The 21,862-nt window shown below is 35.0% G+C and overlaps 1 pseudogene; it reads right to left on the bottom strand.

Moving 5' to 3' along the window:
• Positions 1-15,899: 15,899 nt before the first annotated feature.
• On the bottom strand, positions 15,900-20,011 carry LOC124533079 (annotated as a pseudogene).
• Positions 20,012-21,862: the final 1,851 nt, after the last annotated feature.

Raw genomic sequence — 21,862 nt, 5'->3', positions numbered from 1 at the left:
CCCTCATCTTCGATTCTATATCCATAAGTACATTATTTAATTTTGTAATAATTAAATCAAATCGTATATACTATATGACTTATGAATATTAACACTTCTTGATATTATGAGATTAAGATATACAGTAATAACACTGCAAATTTAAATTTATATATATTCGTCATAAAATCGTCATAAAATATTTATATGACGGATCGAGCTGGCTCTACTCCTAATGAAAATAACTTAGATTCGATTTTAAATATAAACATGAAAACATATTCTTTTCATAATTGAATTTAAGAACAAGTTAACACTAATTAAGAGGTCGCTCTTCGAAAACCCACTTAGAGAACTATGGAACAAAGAACATGTCGAATTTTTCATGACTACCTGACAACAATTAAATCACCAACCCAATCACCTAAATACCACACCTATTCCAGCCCGTAAGCGTGACTATCTTTATGAAAATGATAATAATATTGCAAGTTATTTAGCCATGTTTAATTATCATTAAAGAACAACAATTGTCTATAGTGTATCATATCAGTGCGGGGTAAATAAAAAACGAAAGTCAAGGTAATTATTTTTTGCCAAATTTATTTTTTACTGTCTCATGGAAGAAGTAATGACTTGATTTAAATCAATCTTACACTCGTAAATATCTTTTATTGTACACACAACAAGGCTGAGAACGCGTGCTCTGCTCCTTTAAGTTTTTAAATGATGAAATTGCAACAACACAATCGTGTACGTGGTGTACACGCCGATGAGAGACAGCACCAGCGACAAGTTGACGGCGAAGATGCGCCAGACGGTGAAGTTCATCGGACAGATTTCGAGGAATTTGATTCCGTCCAAAATTTTATTGCGCAGCGCGTCATCTGGAAATAATGTACAATCACATACACGCCTTTGTGCAAATCCCTCTACTTGATACCACATTCTACCGCGAAACAGCAATGTGTAGTATTATTAAGCAACTAAATCAAGTTTCCGCCACAGAGTGACGAAAATTTACTGTGCCTATATTTAATGTGCCTTAAACCGAGAACACATACGAAAAAGTGAAACTTTCATCGGGTACGTTACATAAAATCATAAAAATTATGGCAAAGTAAGAAAATGAAAAGAAGCTAGACTACTTTTTAAGATCGATGGGTTCATTGTGCAAGTTCATAAGGATGTGTGACTAACTCAATATGAAAGCATTGGTCTTACTATTACAAACTCTATATCGTTTGATCATATTAGCTTTAATCTTATCCGCTTAATATAATCATCAACGCTTAATAATCAACGCTTCCCAATTCCCCAAAAACAGCCGGAACACATGGCAGGACGATATTGAGAAATACTTCAACAGTTAACATACCAATGAACTGTAAAGAAAAATAACATTTCTACGCATATGTCAATTTTACAATAATTTAAAATCATAAAATTGTTAATATTCAATTAAATTTTAATATGTGTTTTTTCAGGCGATTCCTTTATCCATATGTTATAAATGAAACAATTAAAAAGAAACATAAAAATTTTAACAGAAAGAAAAACCGACTTCAAACAAAACACTATTTTAAAACAAATAAAATGCACTGAAAAGTAATAAAAATAATTGCATATTTAACATATTTTTAGAGTCCTAGGTGAAATGAAATGAAAGATATTAGACTACTTAAAAGTCGATTTATGATTATATAACGTAGTTATAGTTATTGTTATATTTGGAGCTTGGTTTTTTTTAATACATATTGTGATTCAAGGGGAAGGTTTGTTAATACATGAACAATATAGTAAAGAAACACTGATAATTTTAGAAGTTTGCAATATTATGTCGTAAATAAACAAATTATGTATTTATTATATAGAATAATAGAAATAATGCTGGTTAATTTATCTGGAAGACATGGCTAATTAGCCATAAGTCCATCATTTATACGACAATTTTAATCAACATTTATTTTTATATTTTATTTTACGTTTTTGTATTTTATTAATTTTGTGTTTCTTTCTTTTTTTTGTTTGTGGTGTGCAATATAGTATAATTCATTCATTCACTCATGATTCACTTGTATATATTTGGGTTATTCGCACATTTGATGATGACACATAAGATGGTTTACACATTTCCCAAAAACTACCTTCTTAATTGATAACGTATATAAACAAGGAAAATATCTAGTTGGTGACAAAGAATATCTTTACTTTGTCGTTAATTATATTTAACTAAACAACCATTTAGTACTGCAAACGTTGTATTGACGTATTCATTTTTTAAATAAATAAAGACGTTTAATCATGACTCTATTGCAGTTAAAATCTTAAAATGTAAATCTTACTTAGTAATTATTGAATTCCATATTAGATTTATAAATTTAATTTGACATTATCATTTAAGTACTTAAAATCAATTATTTATTTTATTAAAAGCACTCTTACTAATATCATTGTTTATTCTGCTTGATATCTAGGTTTTGACTCGGTAAATAATTATATGCATTGTCCAATATAGTTAATTCATTTTCAGCATTGGATTCATACGCTAAATATTATATTTAGTATCAGTATTGCACCCCAGCAAAGCCGGGGCGGGTCGCTAGTTGATTATAATATTCAAATATGACGAAAAACAAAAGCGCGCGAAATCGAAAAGTATTGCCGTGCGAAGCAGGGGCTGGACGCTAGTTTTGCATAAAACAAAGTGGCTTACCGTTGTCTGTCTCTATGTATGTTTCAAATTGCACAACGGATTTTTATGTGTTTTTTTAATTGAAAGATTGATTTAAGAGGTATCTTAATTAATGTCGTTTTTTGCACTTTAATTTGTAAACGCTAGCTGAACCTTACTTTTAATGTATCTCACATTAAAATATTACAGTATTGTATGACATAAAAAGGTCTTAAAAAAAGTGAATAATGGTATATGTTTATCTCTTAAGGATAATTCATAATAATGGCTTATTTTTGAAGCGACTTTAAGTTAAACAGTATTAATGCTTATTCGATTAAGTATCTGAAACGCATTGTGCATTTAAAATAGATTAATAAGACTCTTTGGAGAATGTAATTTGAATGAATATTTGCGAAGATATTCCAGATTTAACGACTGAACAACTGTGAATGTTGTACATTCTGTAGTATATTAAGTATCAGCAAATAAATAAAGAATGAATCGATTGCACTTACTTTAGATCTAATGTTCCGACATACAACGTCAACAGTACTTAGCAAAGAAATGTAACAAGTCGGTAAGGCTATCACCATCTGAAATAGCGTTAGTGACACGTCATTAGTCATTTGAAAATTCAAGATTGTCTATGAACATAAGTTCACTGATATTCTGCATGAAAGTCGTTAAATGTTATCTTTTCAAATCTGTTTGCAAATACTTACCATCAACTTTGGCGCGTTACCAATATTCTTCATACTTTGGAGTATTCTGCTATAAATTATCAAATATTCAACTAATTTCTTACTAGACAATTCGACCTGTGTTTCGCTTTCAGGATTTGAAGTTCTAGCAAAGTTATTCATCGCTATTCTAAGAGATTTCAAACGACCCCGTAATATTTCGAACATCAGTATTCTGTTCATGTGATTTAAATGTAATGACAACAACGTTGAGGTATTTGTTACATATAGTATTATTCCAAACTGATTGAAAACAAGTGGCCATGTTATCATAATTCGATATAAACTTAATAAAACAACACCGATGAATATAGAAACACAGAATCGTACTTTAGATCTTTCTATCTTAACGAGTCCCGACGGATCGACCTTGTCCGATTCTTCCAAGTAATTGAAGAAATTTTCTCCGTCACTCACCACGGACACGACAAGCGATAAAATCAGACTCACTATCTTGAGGATAATTATAATGAACGCTCCGTTTTGTTTCGCTAACATTAATTCAATGATACTGAAGTACATCATAACTATTGAAAACACTACACAATAAACCTTAGCAACATCTGCGAATGCTAAGCTGTGATGAAGTTTTGAGTAACATCCTAAAATTAGATGAGTCGTCATAATGAACGTTATTACATTATGATCGATCTTATTAATTTTATTACATTTCTGGCCAAGCATTCAGAAATTGAAAATCCTCCAGTCTGAGTACACTTTCGATACTAAATGTGTCAGGCGCAACACATAAGGCTATAATCAAGTGCATGCTTTTATAAACATTGTTACAATCATTAATAATTCAGTATTAATCAAACTCTTGACAAAACAGTACAAAGAGTTATTCTGTGTAGTGAATACAATTGTATTAACGGTAATGTCTTGTCAGTTTCGAGTAAATGGACTTTCAAGGATGACTATTTTGATTGAGGATTCATTTAGATTATTTATTTGATTAACGAAGAAAAAGTATTTTATGTTGTTGACAATTGTCATGGTGACTCAATCGCAAAATAAGCACGCACAAAGTTTTACATTTGTATGCGTCAAAACAATTTAAGCTCCTCGTACTGGGGACTATATCAGCTTGTGCCATATTATTTTAAGATGGCGCTTCGAATTATTAGTACATTGCATACAGTAAATTCAATTCTTTATTTATTATATTATTTTGGTGGACGGGTCAATGGGTCATTCGATGGTATGTAAGTACTGCCGTAGACACTGTCGCTGTAAGAAATATTAACCATTTCTTGCATTGCCTGGCCACCACCGAAATTTCGAACTCAGATGTTCCCTTCAGATGATCCTTCCTTTGTGCCAGTAGTTAAACTTGCTCATTTACGAAACCAGAACACATCAGTATAGCTATAAGTCAAGCTTTCTCCGATGTAAATAATATAGATGAAAAAAGTAGATTATCTCGAAGTACGCCGCAACGCACACACACAGGGAATCTAAACAGATAACGAAGAAAGTAAATTGTGCACATTGCTAGACAATTATTTGTTTAAATTTTTAGTGTTCTAAAAGGTTTCATGTGTGATTAAACTCAAAATACAACATTTTATTAAAGCTTCACATTTGACCCGTCGCGTTATTGTAAAGTTGAGATGAATTTTCGTTTTGGTCTCCATACTGCAAAATTATAACCAAGTATGTTATCAAACCACCAAACAACTGAAAAAAGAAAAAAATGCCAACAACATTATTATAGAAACCATCTGGCTATTCTCAAACGTCATAAGTTTTTTGAAACTATGAATGTAAAATCAGAGTAAGAAAACCTTCGTCAGTTTTCAAATTAATTCCATTTAACCCTTAGTACTTTTTGTATCTAAACAATAAATTATTGCAACGCAATATGTCATTCTTGATCCGTAAAGTAGATTATTTATCGCTCATACTGAGCATACGAAAATAGATCTTTAGGTAACGAACCTTTCCTTACCCCGCCTGTATGTACAGGCGGGGTAAGGGTATTACGTAAATATTCTGTCCCTCCTTATCGCTTGCGGTGATACTATACAACAATAATATAATTATATTGAAAACATAAATATAGACTAAACAGACACAGAGTTACCAGAATTTTGACTTCGAAAATAATGAACTGTTCTCCGATTTCCCTTTTTCATTTTGAAAGTGGTGACTGATTTCCAAAAATAAGGATACTAATTTTATTAATTTTATACAAACCCGACAGCTATTTTCATAAATTTATAAGATATTGTAAAATATATCACCCGTCATAAACTAGAGACATAAGCGGTGGTGTGATGTAATTTATAAATGAATTGATCGTTGTATTTGATGTTGAATGTACCTTCACCATAAGCGGTCTGTCAATAGTGAACATGCTGAGCGGCGAGTAGCTCGCGTCGCTCAGTATTAGGATCCGAGAGAACAGCTCCAGCTCATGTTCCACCTCTCTTTCGTTTTCCTTGGACTTTCCACGGATGATCAAGTTGTGAGTTCTTTGCATCTGTTAATATGACAATGCTTATCAAATGTCTTCATTCCTCTCAAGGAGAAGATTTGGACTCTATTATATCACACCGATATACTGCCGAAATATGGTATCATCCCAGAAATGCTTACTTATTACGCGTTTCAAACTAGATCAATAGAATTTCTCAAGACTTAGGTATATCTGGGATCAATCACTAAAAATGGAACGATACGACACATGTAAGTGCGTGGACGTATACAACAGAACTCTTAACATCTACTAATATTTTCGCAAAATAAAATAAAAAGTGTTAAGTGACTTTAGTGCTAATTAGCTAAACTTATGAAGTGCAAAACAATAGTATCAAAGTTTAAACGTGTGTTTAACTGCACTCGTCCCGAGCGCAGAATCGTTGCTATTTTTTGTCTTTGTCTTTCGACTGATAAGCTAGGATAAGGATGAGTGCGCAAGCGTCACCGTCTAGCGGAAAGCTTACAAGAGCCAGCGGAAGCGGCGAAGGTTCCACATCGAATTTATCTAATTACGATGAAGACGAATTAAATGTGAACATATACCTATGAAAGCGGAAAGAACGGGGTCACGAATATGACTATAAAAAAGGTTTTGCTGATTGTCGTGCTTACATAATGAAATTATTAGAAAGATTTGCAAAAACTCAAAATGAAAACGTGTCTCAAATTCGCCGGGAAATGGTGGAAATAAACAATGAAATTAAAATACCAAATCTGCTTTGGAACATCTACCTATACAATATAAAAACAAAAATAAAGATTTACAAATAATACAAAAGGAAAATAAATTAAGATATAACCAAGAAAAAATTAAACATATTGAGAACGAAATTACAGATATCAAAATTAGTAAAATTGGCGATTCGGCAACATGAGTTGCTGAATCGCCCATTCCTCTCCACGAAAACCTCATACTCGAGTTTAAAGACCGCTGCGACCGAAAAAAAAATGTTATTATAGTGGGTATTCCTGAAACAAATAATAGAAAATTATCCTGCTTCTGTAAAATGTATGAGACTTGGTAAATACATTCCAGATAAAAACCGGCCGATAAAGGTATGCTTTGCAAATATCGATACACCTAAATACCTATTACGTAATAAATCTAAATTGCCACAAAAAAATGCTCCAAAAAACTCGTACAATCAAATTTACAGACAAACAACTTAAATGAAACAACTGACCCTCAACACTCCGTAACAAATAATTATAAGGATATTATCGCAAACAAATTATCTTTGAAATTCTTTTACGCGAACCTACGAAGTATTCGTAAACCCGGAAAGTTTGATGAGATTAAATGCATTCTTAACAGCATTCCGACAGTCCATATTGTAATTTTCACGGAAACATGGATTACTTCAGAAGAAGATGCGACACAGTACCAATTAGAAAACTATACACATACCTACAATTATAGACAGAATTGTAAAGGTGGCGGTGTTTCGATGTTTATTCATAACAGTATTCAATACGACGTAACTGAAAATTTACACGAAAACTATAATCATCACCACCATCATCTATGGATATATACCATAAATGTATTTAAATGTAGAAGGTGTTTACAAACCAGGTGACACTAATTTTAAGAATTTTTTGGAGGTGTATACAATGTAAATTGAAAGAAGGAAGAGATCAATTGTCTTTGGCGATTTTAATTTGGATCTATTGAGTATAGACAAAAATATCGAACAATACGTAACTAATCTCCATGAAGCAGGATATGAGATACTGAATAAAATTGATGAAAAGTTTTGTAATCGTGAAACTTCAAGAACAAAGACTATTTTCGATCATGTGTCTATAAATATCAGAAATAAGGAATTCAAACTTTCTCTAATTGAATCATCATTATCTGATCATAAGCAAATATTTTTCGAAAGCTTAAAAACCAAAATAGTGACTAATCCAAAAATTATAAAGCTCTAGATTATGAAGCTTTTTACAAAAGTCTCTCTATGGCTAACTATAAGAATTATCACAATGACTACATTATTTTTGAAAATTTTATTTCTACTCACATACTGCAAAATAAAGTCAATAAAATTAAGGCACTGAATCTTCCTCAAAGTTATTGGATAAATGGAAACATTATGCAAGCAATACACAGACGAAATATACTGTGGCAACTACTAAATGAAAATAGAAACAACGAAGAAATAGAGGATAAATTTTCGATAGAAAAAAGTAAAGTTATGTCATTAATCAAAAACGCAAAACATAATTATTATTATGCATTGTTTAAAAAATGTGGCAATAAATCAAGAAAAATGTGGGATGTGATAAATAATTAGGCTAGGAATAAAGTTGTAAATAGTTATGCTCCACCAAACCTGATATTAGAATCCGGCACCGTTACTGATGGCACTGATATTTGTGAGGTATTTAATAACTTTTTTTCAAGTATCGGTTCTAAATTGGCTAATTTAATTCCAAGTAAGTATCATTCAAATTTAACAAATACCTTCATGTACTCCGAAAATTACACACACGACATAACGCTTACTGAATTTGAACCATGCACGATCAAAGTGGTCAAAAATGTCATAGATAGCTGGATAGTAATACTAGTACGAGTGTAGATGGAATAAGTACTAAAGCTATAAAATGTTTGAAAAATCTAATAGTAGGTAGCTTAACTAACTGTATAAATAAATGTTTAAGGGAAGGTGTCTTTCCAGATACCCTAAAAATTGCTAAAGTCACTCCTATATATAAATCGGGTTGTAAAAGTGACCCTAATAATTACAGCCCCTTCTCAGTGCTTCTGGTATTGTCAAAAAAATTCGAACGAATATTGTACACTAGACTTCAAAAAAAAAATCGAAGACAAACATCTCTTAATAAACGAACGATTTGGTTTTAGACCTCACTCAAGTACATTGCATTAGGTATTTTCATTGATTTAAAGAAGGCATTCGATACTGTAAGTCATGTTAAACTACTTCATAAATTGAACAATATAGGTATAAAAAATACAGCACTTCGTATTTTTGCTTCATATCTAGAGAATAGACACAAAGTAGTAAAAATTGGAGATTACACGAGTAAACCACAAGAAATAACATATGACATTCCACAAGGTTCTATCCTCGGGCCTTTACTGTTTCTTATATATGTTAACAATATTAAGAATATTGGTTTAACTGGACACCTAACAATGTATGCGGACGATACTTGCCTTTTCTACTATGGCCACTCAATGTGTCACATAGTTAGGGAGGCTCAAAGAGATCTTGATCTAGTCAATGACTAGTTTCTATGCAAACTTTTAACAATTAATACGTCAAAAACATCATATATGATTTTCACTGTAAAAAATAAAAAAACACAAAATTTTCCGGCCCTTACAATAAACAATATTCGAATACAACGATCAAACTTAGAGAAATATTTAGGATTATGGTTGGATGATAAACTGACATGGAAACCACACATTGAGCATATCAGATCAAAACTCTCATCGCTTGTAGGAGCACTCCGAAAATCTAATAATTGTATACCAAAAAAGTGCGAAGTGTTGTTATCTACAATTCACTGATAAAGTCACACATTAACTACTTAATTGAAATATGGGGGTCAGCTTCAAAGTCTAACCTTAAAATCTTACAAACTACGCAAAACAAAATTATAAATTTTTGACACCAACGATAGAACTATACAAAAAATCAAAATTATTCAACATAAATTAAACATATATTTATAACACATATATTTTAATTAAAAAGATACTATCTAAAAGTATTCATTCAAACATAACATTTACGCAAAAATCAAACAAACATAACTTAAGAAACAGACACAAACTTGAATTACCTAAAGTCAGAACCTTAAATTAGGGACATAAAAATATACGTTTTGATGGAGTAAAACTATATAATGATTTGCCGAACTACATAAAAGAATGTGAATGTTTAAATGTTTTTAAAAATAAACTGAAAAAAGATATATTAGACAATATTAAGTAGAACTAGCCATTCCATGTATCAAATATCAATGTATGTGTTTAACATTATTTAATCTCATGTAAGTGAACCTATGTATGTTCTTATGAGAATAAAGATCTTTAACCATAAATGTATCTATTACTACTACCCAAATATTAAAAAAAGCAGTTTTTGAAAATTTGTATTCAATAATTCGGCGTGGATAAGACACACGGTCTGCGATTACTCTATTGGAAGATATCAAATATACATTTACTTACCTCATAATGTGTCCGATGAAATTGTTCAATATAGTATACGATAAAAGTTATACTATAAATACTCCAAACGCTATAAAAAATAACAATGTAACTCATAAATATTGTCATTGTTGAGTCTGTAAGGAAACGTGTGTTTCTATTAAAAAAAAACTTAACAGTTACTTATATAATATATTCGTACTAGGATTGATTCGAAATAGACCCAATGGAAAAGATATGATTGGCAAGATGCTTTATAGTGAAACGAAAACACACAGAAAAAAAAATAAACGAAGCTTCGGATTCCGGCACACCAATGTTAACACCGAATGCATTCCATGGGATTGCTTCAGATTCAGATTCATTCAGATGATTTAAATCAAGAATTATAAACAAAAAACCGGGATAAACTATGACGATGGAAGTAAAGTAGAAATCAATACGAAGAGCAATAATGTGAAACGTGATATCCAAAGTAATACAGTTTCAGTGGGTTTGCTGTTTTGAATAGTAGAACATGTTTTGGAAAATTACATATCAAATAGATAAAATAAGTATAACTCTATGCTTACTTGAAATTACCGTAGTAATAATGCTGTAAAGTTTTAATTCCAATTGAATTGCCGTGTATAGGATCGCCAGCACCATGCTAACGCCTTCGGCTCTTGTGGTCCGCACAACTACTTTGCATATAAATACATAAGATATTGCTATTTCGCGAATGATATGTGGCAAACTTTCTTCTGCGCCTATTTAAAAAAAAAAAAGAAATTTTAAGATTTTTTTAGATCTATTTTACACATTGAATAAAATCGTAACTGATCGAAATCTGTATATAATTATTGAGAACAAATATCACAGGCGGTATTTATTAACGCAATAGATCATATAAATATGATTTTTGTCTGTTTTTCGTTATTTGTTACCACTGACCTTGGATTTTGTTTAATCTATTTGGATGCGGTTTTCACTGATGTATTGCTGCAACCTTGGAATAGAATATTTCATTTGTTTTATTCAAATCGGTTCGCAAATAAAAATGATACGATTTAAAGAAAATATATCTAACTATTTATTGAAAAGTTATCGTCAAATGGATTTATTGAAACTTTGGTTAACTATAATCTTTAAAACCGTATGATGAATGGTTAGGATATTGTTTTGTTGGATAGAAGAATATGTTATAGGTTAGGTTAGGTTAGACAAAAATTTACCACCGGTTCGGTACCACCTTGCGAAGAACCAGGAAAGAAACTCAGCAATATTTTTAAATAACATTTTTTATAACTACTCATAGTATAATTTCGTACAATAATAATGAATATGTTTTCATTATTTGTAACAGCCTCGATGAGGTCGTCTTAACCCCAAGGTGTGCAATCAAGTAAGATGTCATTAGTGTTGTAATATCCTTTAGCGCACAAATGCTCTTTAACAATACCGGTTAACATTTTAAATATTATTGTTAAGAATCCTTCGTAATCTGTTTCTTAACTCGGTAACTACGATGACACGAAAAACAGTCAAGCATATCCGTGAAACTTGTAACAGCTTTACTATGTTGAGTGTGTGTATGTGTTGAGTGTATTTTGATCAAATAATGTTATTACCAAGTTTCCTTTGAGCTACGTGATTCCTTTCATCGCCGCCGGTCCTGGCGTCGTCGAAAAGCAGAGTCTTCAAACTATCATTTATTGCGATCAGAGTAATATTCACTCGTTGCGCAAAGAAACTTATCTGCAGTTGCAGCAATATCACAATATAGATATTCAGCAGATAAAATACCATTTCTTTCATTATCAATGCTAGAATAATTTTAAAATATAAAAATATAAAATATAAAAAAAATTTAAAATATATATACATATATATAAAATTTCTACCCGAAATATTTTAATTTTGTGTTGATAATTCCATAACACTAAGTTTAATTAAAAATATTATTTCTGTATTTCGTACACTTAATGTTTTTATTAATTTGCCCAAATTTTTGTGTTTCAAACCGTTTATTATTATGTCATATACTTGTATGTACCAAATAAAGTTAAAAAAGATTTATGGATCAATACCTGCATCGAGGATTACTTGTGTTTGCCACAAACGGATCAAGAAATGTATTACTCGAAAAAAATATATCCTGCGATTGCAATAAAAAATTTGTAATTCGATTTTATTAATATTTTCTTCTTCAAAATATTTTGTAATTTTTCATCGATCTGCAAATAATATAAAATATTTTTGTACGATTGAAAAACCTTATTTACTTAATTTGCTCGACTTAATCTTAACTTTAATCGATTTCATTTATTTGTCTGACGCTATTAAGTTTTATACGTTTGTTATTAATTCTTTTGTCTAAGATACCCCCAGAGTTCGCACTAAGTCATAATGGGAATGGTACAGGCCGAGGTAAGTCCAACACGAGGCACATGACAACCAAAACGTCTTTTTTAAAATAGCAATAGTAGCATCATATTGAGCGTGCTTCAGATAACGTTTTTGGCTAAACAATAAACATTCACTGTCCATATGGTTTGACGCATGGCTCACTCTATACTATCACATAAATATTACCTGATTGAGCCTTTTGAAGTCATTATCCATACTAGTCATTCTCGCCGGAGCAGTGAATACACCTATCATAGTCTGTGCAGAGAGTACAGTTACCGCACATATTTTAATTATTTTTTCTGCTATAAGACCCTTAGAGACAGTCATCATAGAAAATTCGGCAATGCACGTTAAACAGAAAAGCCCTAGAATAACAAATTAAAACATCGTTAAAGTTAAGGATTCCATGATTCTGCGCCAATTATTAGGATTAATAGAAAGGCCAATACCGTTAATTATCATAAAGACTCTTCCCAATATTACCAAAGGGCGCGAGACTTGGAAATCCGGGGCATACTTGACAGGAGCGATGCCTACCGGGCGCGAGATCTTCAGCAACAATCCCATCGCGCCGCGGTCCATTGCTGCAGCACTGGACAGCTTTCGCGCAAACTAATGCAGTTCTCTCTTTCAAAGTCGTAACAAAAGGAACGAGACGCACGTCATTATTGGAAGTAAATATCGTTAGCGTTCCAAATTATGACTGACGTCATAGACAAATAGAGTTATTCCATACACTCAATATTTTATTTCTAATGGATATGTCTATTTATGTAGTCTTGTTACGCGATTTTCTTGTTGTTTTTTATAGCTATTAAGCAACAAATGTGTTACTAGTTATCGGCCGCGACCTCGCTTGCTGTCTTTTATTGGCTGTTCGTCAGGTATAGGCATAAAAATCAACGTCCCTCGTTGTAGTTTAAGCTCGCTTCCTAACTAATTTTATCGAATGCGGTGCAGTCATTTGACCGTGAAAGAACAGCAGACAGACAGATAGACTGCAAGTGACAGTTTTACAGGACAGAAAAATATGGCCAAGAAGTTGCCATGACCTGCTGTGTTCTTCTTTACGAAGTCACTCGTTGAATGAGAAGGGACTTCCGTTGATAAGCTATTATGATGCGTGTTTCAATTAAATGTCAGAAGTCGAGTCATTACTAACCTGAATCTTAGATTCAATCTATTATCAATCTTTTAAACCCAAAACGGACACAAGTTTTCACGTTAAAAGAGAGCTCAAAGCCAAGTTATTGTTTTTTAAAAACGTCCATAGATGGTGGCATTGACTTTCTATCAGGTGAGCCTGAAATATATATAGTGTCGCATAACACTTTTTAGCATTACACATTGAATTTGCTTATGGCCCTATTTCAGAATTTACTCTTATATATTTTACGCTGTATTAAGTAAGTTCTCAATATTACTCTGCGAAGTAGATTATTGTATCATTAAGATTTTATTTTAAGAGTTCTTTAATATTTTCACAGTCTACATATGTTGCACTTTTTGGCTAAGGCAATTTCTCTCCTTGAGGAGAATGTGTTTTTAGAGTTTATACGACTATACTGCTCCAATGCGGATTGGTGTTTGCAAAAACAGGTTTACTCATGGTGTTAGCCTTCATCACCTTCAGTACGATATGAATTTAAAATTCAAATTAAATACATAAAGGAACTCGAAATCATTGGTTAAGAATTAACTCTTTATTTCGGATACTTGCCATTATTTTCAGTACTGGTGTCAGTATTAGGATACAGACATGAATATTATATAGCTGAACCATCACGGAAGATCCGCATACTACTGGGCTTGTCGGATTTATTCTTCATATTCGAATTTTTTATGTCAAATTTGATAGTGATAACTGCAGCCTTCGATTTGTTGAATAGAATGAAGAGGCTAATGAAATGGATAAACAACATAGAAATGGTGATTTTTAATCATATATTTTTTATGATGCCCAAGGTAAACATTCTCAAGGGAGTCTAGACTATGCAGGATATCCTGCCTAGTCTAGTCTCCCTATTAAAGTGTCTGTGTTCAGACACAAATGCTGTCTCTGTTCCCTCACTCTGACAATCTGGTGGGACGGCAAATCCAACACGACCGAAAAGACTTTAGGCGCGGGACTTGGAAGTGTGCACTCTTCTAAATTCCAGCCTTTGGGTTGCTATTTAGACGTTTTCAACAGAAAAACCCGATATGTTTTATCTTAAATCCAATCCAATCCAATTACAGCTTAAATCCAAGGGCTCGGGATCTGTAGCTTTTATATCTAGTCACTAGAACAACGCGGTAGACAACGAAGCAAAAAGTCTTCCAAGTGTGTAAATACACTTACTGAATATAGCAAGAAGTAACCTATGAATATTCTATAGCTAACATAATGCTACATTGAAGAAAAACTGGTTTTTTGAACATACTCCACCACGTAGCTCCAATTGCCCTTATGAGGCAGATTTATCTGAGACGAGCATGACATGACATTCTTCACAATGTTTATGTTCACCACCGATCATGAGCCATACAAACAAAACCTTATTAGAAAAAGTACAATAACATACAAGTCATATCAATATGGAAACGACTGATGTTATCCTCGAGTGATCTTTTCTTCATTTATCGGCAATATAACAGACAAATAAGGATTATACATATAAAATTTATTTTAAAGATTCTCTAACTTCAGGGCTATAAATTTTGTAGGTAAATAAAGATCTGTCAAACAACTATCCAAATATGAATGTAAGGAAAAGTAAAATAATTATGTGGACATACTTTGCGATATTAGCAGCATTTGCTGTTATTGATATTGGAATCGCTGCCCATCGTTATTTAAACGAAAATCTGTATCGTAAGTATTTAATATTAAGTGTAAAAATGTTATGGAGCTCTTTACAAAGCTGCATACAAGAGAACGTAGTAAAATGTTTCAAAAGTATTTATTATCTTGAAACTGAATACGAAGTCATTATTTTGATGGCTTATTAAGTCCTATTTGAATGTCTGGTTAAACTAAACTATATATAGTTCTATCGGTACATCAATAAATGGAGATCCATCATATAATTGATAAGCCTTATCTGTGTCTAAAATGTCTTATCATATGTTCTTTGATTCATCGGTAACTAGTATTTATGAATTAATATTTAAGTATTTGCGAAATCATATTTTGTAAAGATTGTGATGCAATCAGCGATGACTACTATTTAACTGATACGAAACCGAATCTTATCAATGTCGTCATGATGTGTCATTTTTATTAATCTATATTTCCTCTGCAAGAATTTTTTTTCAATGATTTTTGCAGAAGAAATATCCGTCTTTCTGGTGTTTCCTCGTCATTACAAAACGAAGTTAATTAAGGCAGAACGTTAACAAGAATTACGATATTAGCTTTCAAATAATGTTTATTATGTACAATCCAATCCAATCTCCATCAGCCCATTTCCGTCCACTGCTGGACATAGGCCTCTCCAATTGCACGCCACTGAGATCGTTCTTGGGCTACTCGCATCCAGCTCCTGCCAGCCGTCTTGCGTAAGTCGTCACTCCACCGTTCCCGAGGACGTCCTACACTACGTTTGCCGAGACGCGGTCTCCACTCTAGAACACGTTTCCCCCAACGGTTATCGGTTCTGCGGCAAATATGGCCAGCCCACTGCCACTTCAGCTTACTAATCCGGTGGGCTATGTCGATGACTTTGGTTCTCTGGCGGATCGCCTCATTTCTGATGCGATCCCGCAGAGAAACGCCGAGCATAGCCCTTTCCATAGCACGCTGAGCGACTTTAAACTGGTGGACCAGCCTTACCGTGAGTGTCCACGTTTCGGCTCCGTATGTCATGACGGGTAGGACGCACTGGTTGAAGACTTTCGTCTTAAGGCACTGTGGGATCGACGATGTAAAGATTCGACGTAATTTTCCAAACGCTGCCCAACCTAGCTGAACTCTCTATTCACCTCGTCCTCAAGGTTGTTTCTACCAAATCGCAGAGTCTGCCCCAGGTAGACATATTTTTGAACAACTTCGAGGACGGTACCGTGTATCGCAATCGGTTCCGGTAGAACATGTTCATTGAACATGACCTTGGTTTTATCCAAGTTCATCCGTAGGCCGATACGCATAGAAGAATCAGCCAGATCGTTCAGCATTTGGTGTAGGTCCTGCAGCGTTTCTGCTACGATGACGATGTCGTCCGCGAATCTCAAGTAAGAGATGTATTCGCCATTGATGTTGATGCCACGTCCTTTCCAGTTCAGCGTCTTGAACATATCCTCCATTGCATTAGTGAACAATTTGGGGGAAATAACGTCCCCTTGTCTCACTCCTCGATGCAATGGTATGGGATTTGTTTGCTGATTCTGTACTCGGACGGACATGGTGGCGGCTTCGTAGAGACATCTCATCACTTGGATATATCGCCAATCAACTTGGCAACGCTGCAGGGACTCCAGAACAGCCCAGATTTCAACCGAGTCAAAGGCCTTCTCATAGTCCACGAATGCAAGACACAGGGGCCGATCATACTCTTGGGACTTCTGTATAATCTGCCGCACTGTGTGGATGTGGTCTATGGTGGCGTATCCGGTCCGAAACCCGGCCTGTTCTGGGGGTTGGAATTCGTCGAATCTTCGCGCAAGACGGTTCGTGATCACTCTTGAAAACAGCTTATAGACGTGACTCAGTAGGGATATGGGACGATAGTTCTTCAGCAGGGTTTTGTCTCCCTTTTTGAAGAACAGGACGACCACACTCCTGCTCCACGCCTCCGGAGTTCTCCCTTCGAAGAGGACAGAGTTAAAAAGCTTTTGGAGTTCCTTGAGTACCGGATTACCTCCTGCTTTTAATAACTCTATAGTAATACCGTCCTCTCCAGGGGCTTTTCCATTTTTAAGCTGTTTAAGAGCAATCTCGATTTCGCCAACACTGACTTCAGGCAGGTCTTCTGAGAAATGGCGTGTTAATGTAGCTCTAGAATCCTCATTTTCGGGATCAGGTCGAGGTGCATGCGATGCGTATAATTGGCCGTAGAAGTCCTCTACTTGCGAAAGAATTGCCGTCTTGGAAGAAACGACTTCTCCACTTGATGTGGTCAACTTCGTCAGGTGGCTCCTTCCAAGAGATTGTACGAACACCTTAGACCCCCGATTCTGCTCGATTGCTCTTTCAATCGTAAGAGTATTGGAGCACCGGAGGTCGTGTCGTACGCGCTTGCTGATCTCTCGGTTTAGTTGCCGCTTTTCTGACGAAGTGACAGGTGGGTTATCACGTCGTTTCTTCATTAGCCCTAAGGTCTCTTCTGAAAGTTTGGACTTCCTGCCCTTACGCTGCATGCCACAAAATCTTGTACCTTCTTCCCTGAGAATTCGAACTACATTTTCTAGGGTCTGGTTTACGTCTGTTGTGGTTTTCACGGCAGCGAATCGGTTCTCCAGGTTTGACTGGAACGTTTCAGATCCCGCAATGGGTTGGAGCAGCTTTGGTCGGAGCGTGGACTTCATCAGACGGACGCGCTCGGCCCTAAAATCGATATTCAGAGAGCCTCGGACAAGTCGGTGATCACTACCGGTATTGAACCTGTTGATCACAGAGACGTCTCTGAATATGTGCCTCTTGTCTGTCATGATGAAGTCTATCTCATTTTTGGTCATAGTGTCGGGGCTTTGCCACGTCCACTTCCTTTGGGGCTGTTTCTTGAAGAAGGAGTTCATCAAGAAGAGCCCCTCCCGTTCGAGGAAGTTGACAAGCATTTGCCCCCTATGATTCCTACTTCCAAATCCATGGGGTCCTACTACCGATTCGCTGCAATTCTGTACTCCCACTTTAGCGTTAAAGTCCCCCATGACAACGTTGTAGTGGGTTTTCGTGGTGAAGTGGAGGGCCCTCGATATATCATCGAACAATTCTTCCACTTCATCGTCAGATTGTGTCGAGGTCGGTGCGTACGCTTGCACTACCTTGAGGCTGTACCTCTCGGTGAGCTTTATTACGAGGTACGCAACCCTGTTCGACACACTGGAGATTTCCACAACGTTGTCAGCTAGGGACTTATTTACCAGAAACCCAACGCCACCTTGGGATTGTTGGTCTCCCTCTCGGAAGTACATTAGGTGGCCCGAATCGAGGGTTACGGTGTCCTCTCCCTCTCTCCGGACTTCACATAACCCTAATATGTGCCACCTAATTTTCCCAAGTTCTACCTCAAGTTGCGCCAGATGCGAGTCAAGCCGTAGCGTGCGTCCGTTGTACGTCGCAAGGGTCAGTCGGTTGTGGTGGCCTCCCGTAGCCCGGTGATTCTTAGAACCCCCCGTCCCGCCGTTACCATCATCGCCACCATGACGAGGAATAGCTGGGCTGCCGGGAACTGGGGGCCGTGGCTTGTGTGAGTGCTGCATATAGAGGATATTGCCCATAATCGCCACGCTGGGCAGGCGTGTTGGCGATCGCAGAACGTAGCTACTCGCACCGGTGACGCTGCTGCGTAAAGTAAAAACAAGATCCTTTTTCTAGAAAAATAAATCTATGCACAAATTTCATGTTACTTTTCAAAACTAAATGTCGGATATTCTGCTTCCTCTCTTTTTGTAAATTTCAAGGATAAATAAGAGTGTTCTATGGAAATAGAAAGAAACAGGGTTATCAACCAAACAATCATTAGCCTTGTTACAAAACGTCGCTATGTCTAAACTAGCAGCAGCTTTTCCTTTCCTCCAAGTTAACAAAACAAGAAACACTTTCCTTAAACAAGCAAAGTACCCTTCATCCCTTGCATTGCCAATCATAGCAAACAATATACCTTCAATTGCTCTCTCTATGAACCATCTCTCCCCTCGGGCCAATGTCTCTTGCATTAAGGATCTCATGTTTTCATCTCTTCTTATGTTAGGGTTTTCAAGGGTCATACATCCTAACATGTTGATAGGGGTGAAGAGAGCAGTTGTAATGAAGGAATTGTAAGTAGGATCTTCTTTCATCACAGCATTCTGCCTTACTACTATATAGAAGGCCTCTGTCTCATATATTAAACAATTATTTACATACTTCAAGAAGGCGCAACATTTGTCTGTTTTCTCCGCCAGTTCTATTGTAACTATCATGATTTTATCAGTTGGTCTCCTAGCGTGGTAAGGAGCTCTTACAATCAACCCTGACACCATTCTTATCTTGTCCTCATGGTCATTGTGTTCATCAAAAGTATTGAAGCTTGAAAGAGTTGCTAGAATAGGGAAAATAGCTACATTCTTGAATATTTCTTTTCCATACACTTCTCCAGAATTGTAAGCGCCTCCTAATCTTGAATATGTGTTAGTCAATTTTGATACTTGTACTCCTGCATTCGTTTGGAGCATAGATCTCAACATCTCTGTTCTTATTGGCTCACATATAGTTGGTAAGGGGTGACCATCATTAGGGCTTGATTTCATCAGCTCTGGACAAGCTACATATCCCAACGGGACTCTACTTATTTCTTCCATTCCAAGTATTACTTCTTCTATCCAGGGGCTGTATTTCAGTCTCTCATTTTCCTGGTATTCTGCTTGCATCATGTTGTCTTCATATGGTGAGCTTTTGATGCCTTTTCTTCCTATTCCCAATGCTTCTTTTATTTACAAACCCCCTCAGCATTGTGACATTTTCCATAAAGGAAAAGGTGTTCCTATCTGAGTTTAACCATATATCTATCAAGTCTGTCAACATTTCATGCCGTAATGCACTATTCTCCTTCATGTTGATCTCAGTTCTTGTAAATCCTTTCTCCATGTTTTCCTTTATTTGTGTTAAAACCAATGTGACAATATCTTTGTCTAGGCTTTCTCGCGTCTGTATGTTCAAGCAAAAAGGCTCAGGAAGTAATTTTCCTTTCCATTTTAAACAATCAGCCGGGTTTTCACTTTCAACAATAGGAAGCAGGTGCTTTAGGAAATCACTAGGTGTTATAGTTTGAGGTGGTTTTTCTTGTCTGTATAATTGGCTCTCAGTGTATGCCTCATATTGGTCACGCAATAGGTTTTCTTCCCACTTACTCATTTCTTCCTTGAGCCATGATGAAGGAAATATGGTGTCAACAGATATTGGTGGCAAATACAGATTGTCATTGATCCCCAGATTAGACAAGACTTATTATGTACATTTTTCTTTAATTGTTGCAGCGATAGTTCTAGGATTTATTGTATGCTACTAATTTATAACTAGTTTTCACCAGCGACTTCGCTCGTGATTAAGAGGTTGCTTATCATGTGTTAGGTTAAGAAGTAACCTAGTAGGTTCATAGATTTATGAACCGAAGCAGTGTTATGACTTATTAACAATCTGCTATAATTTCTTGCCAGATGTAGCTGAACCAATGACTACCACATCGGCACAAGCTTTGACTCACCGTCTCTTTAACGTATACCTCTCGATAATTATGTACTACTATAGTAGAGTTTAACAAAGAAGAAGGGATGATCGTGCTGCTCATGTATACTTACACCGTTTTTGATATCATGAATTCATTATTTATTATGGCATCAGCTTTACCAGGTGCGCTGCAAAAATCTGAACTAAATCAAACAAGAAGTTATTAATCGTCATTTAACAAACTATTTTGAGTGAAGCTACCAACGATTCGGAATGCAGATTCCACCGAGAAGAAAGCGCAAACTTAGTAGTTACTTCAACATTTAAAAATAAAGAGTTATGTTCGTTAAATTTAACTAAACATAATGCATCCTGCCTGGAAGTCAAGTATTTTAGCACGAAGCTTTTTTATCATCTATATAATATTGTATTGAGTAATATATGCTTAATTTGTGTTTTAATTCATCTCGTGCTCGGTGGAGTAGGAAAACATCGTGAGGAAACCTGCATGTGGAATTTATGAATAGGTGAAGTTAAAAGTCCCGTCCCGTCAAGTAAACTGAAGTAATAATAGATTTTTTACTTTTTTGAAGAAAAATGTATATTATTATCAATGTAGCTACATTTATATGTATATACATAGCTTTACTGAAGATAATATGTTTTTGTTATGTGATCTTTAATGTCTTCGTGGGCTGATGTCCTCAGCTGATCTGGATGTCATTCGGCCAGTGTATTCATAATCGGTTTATTTATATGGATCTCCATTTTTAAATTCAAATACGGAATCTTAAGAATATTTAAAACACGTTCGATTTTCTAATATTTGTTCATTGATAATAATCGTTATTATTACAGTTCAATCTATTTATATGTTTTTACGTAGTGAGTATATAACAATGATATGGCTTATATATCAAATAGCTGTTGTTATTCTTTGGGTGGAATCTTGTCATCGCACGCAAGAAGAGGTACAGAATAATATTATCCATATACATTTAGCTTATGATGATGTCAATATTTACTGGGTTATAGAGTTTTGTACGAGCTCGTTTGGG

The sequence above is a fragment of the Vanessa cardui genome, chromosome 10, assembly GCF_905220365.1.
Source record: "Vanessa cardui chromosome 10, ilVanCard2.1, whole genome shotgun sequence".
Lineage (NCBI taxonomy): Eukaryota > Metazoa > Arthropoda > Insecta > Lepidoptera > Nymphalidae > Vanessa > Vanessa cardui.
This window is presented reverse-complemented; position numbering and strand designations above follow the sequence as displayed.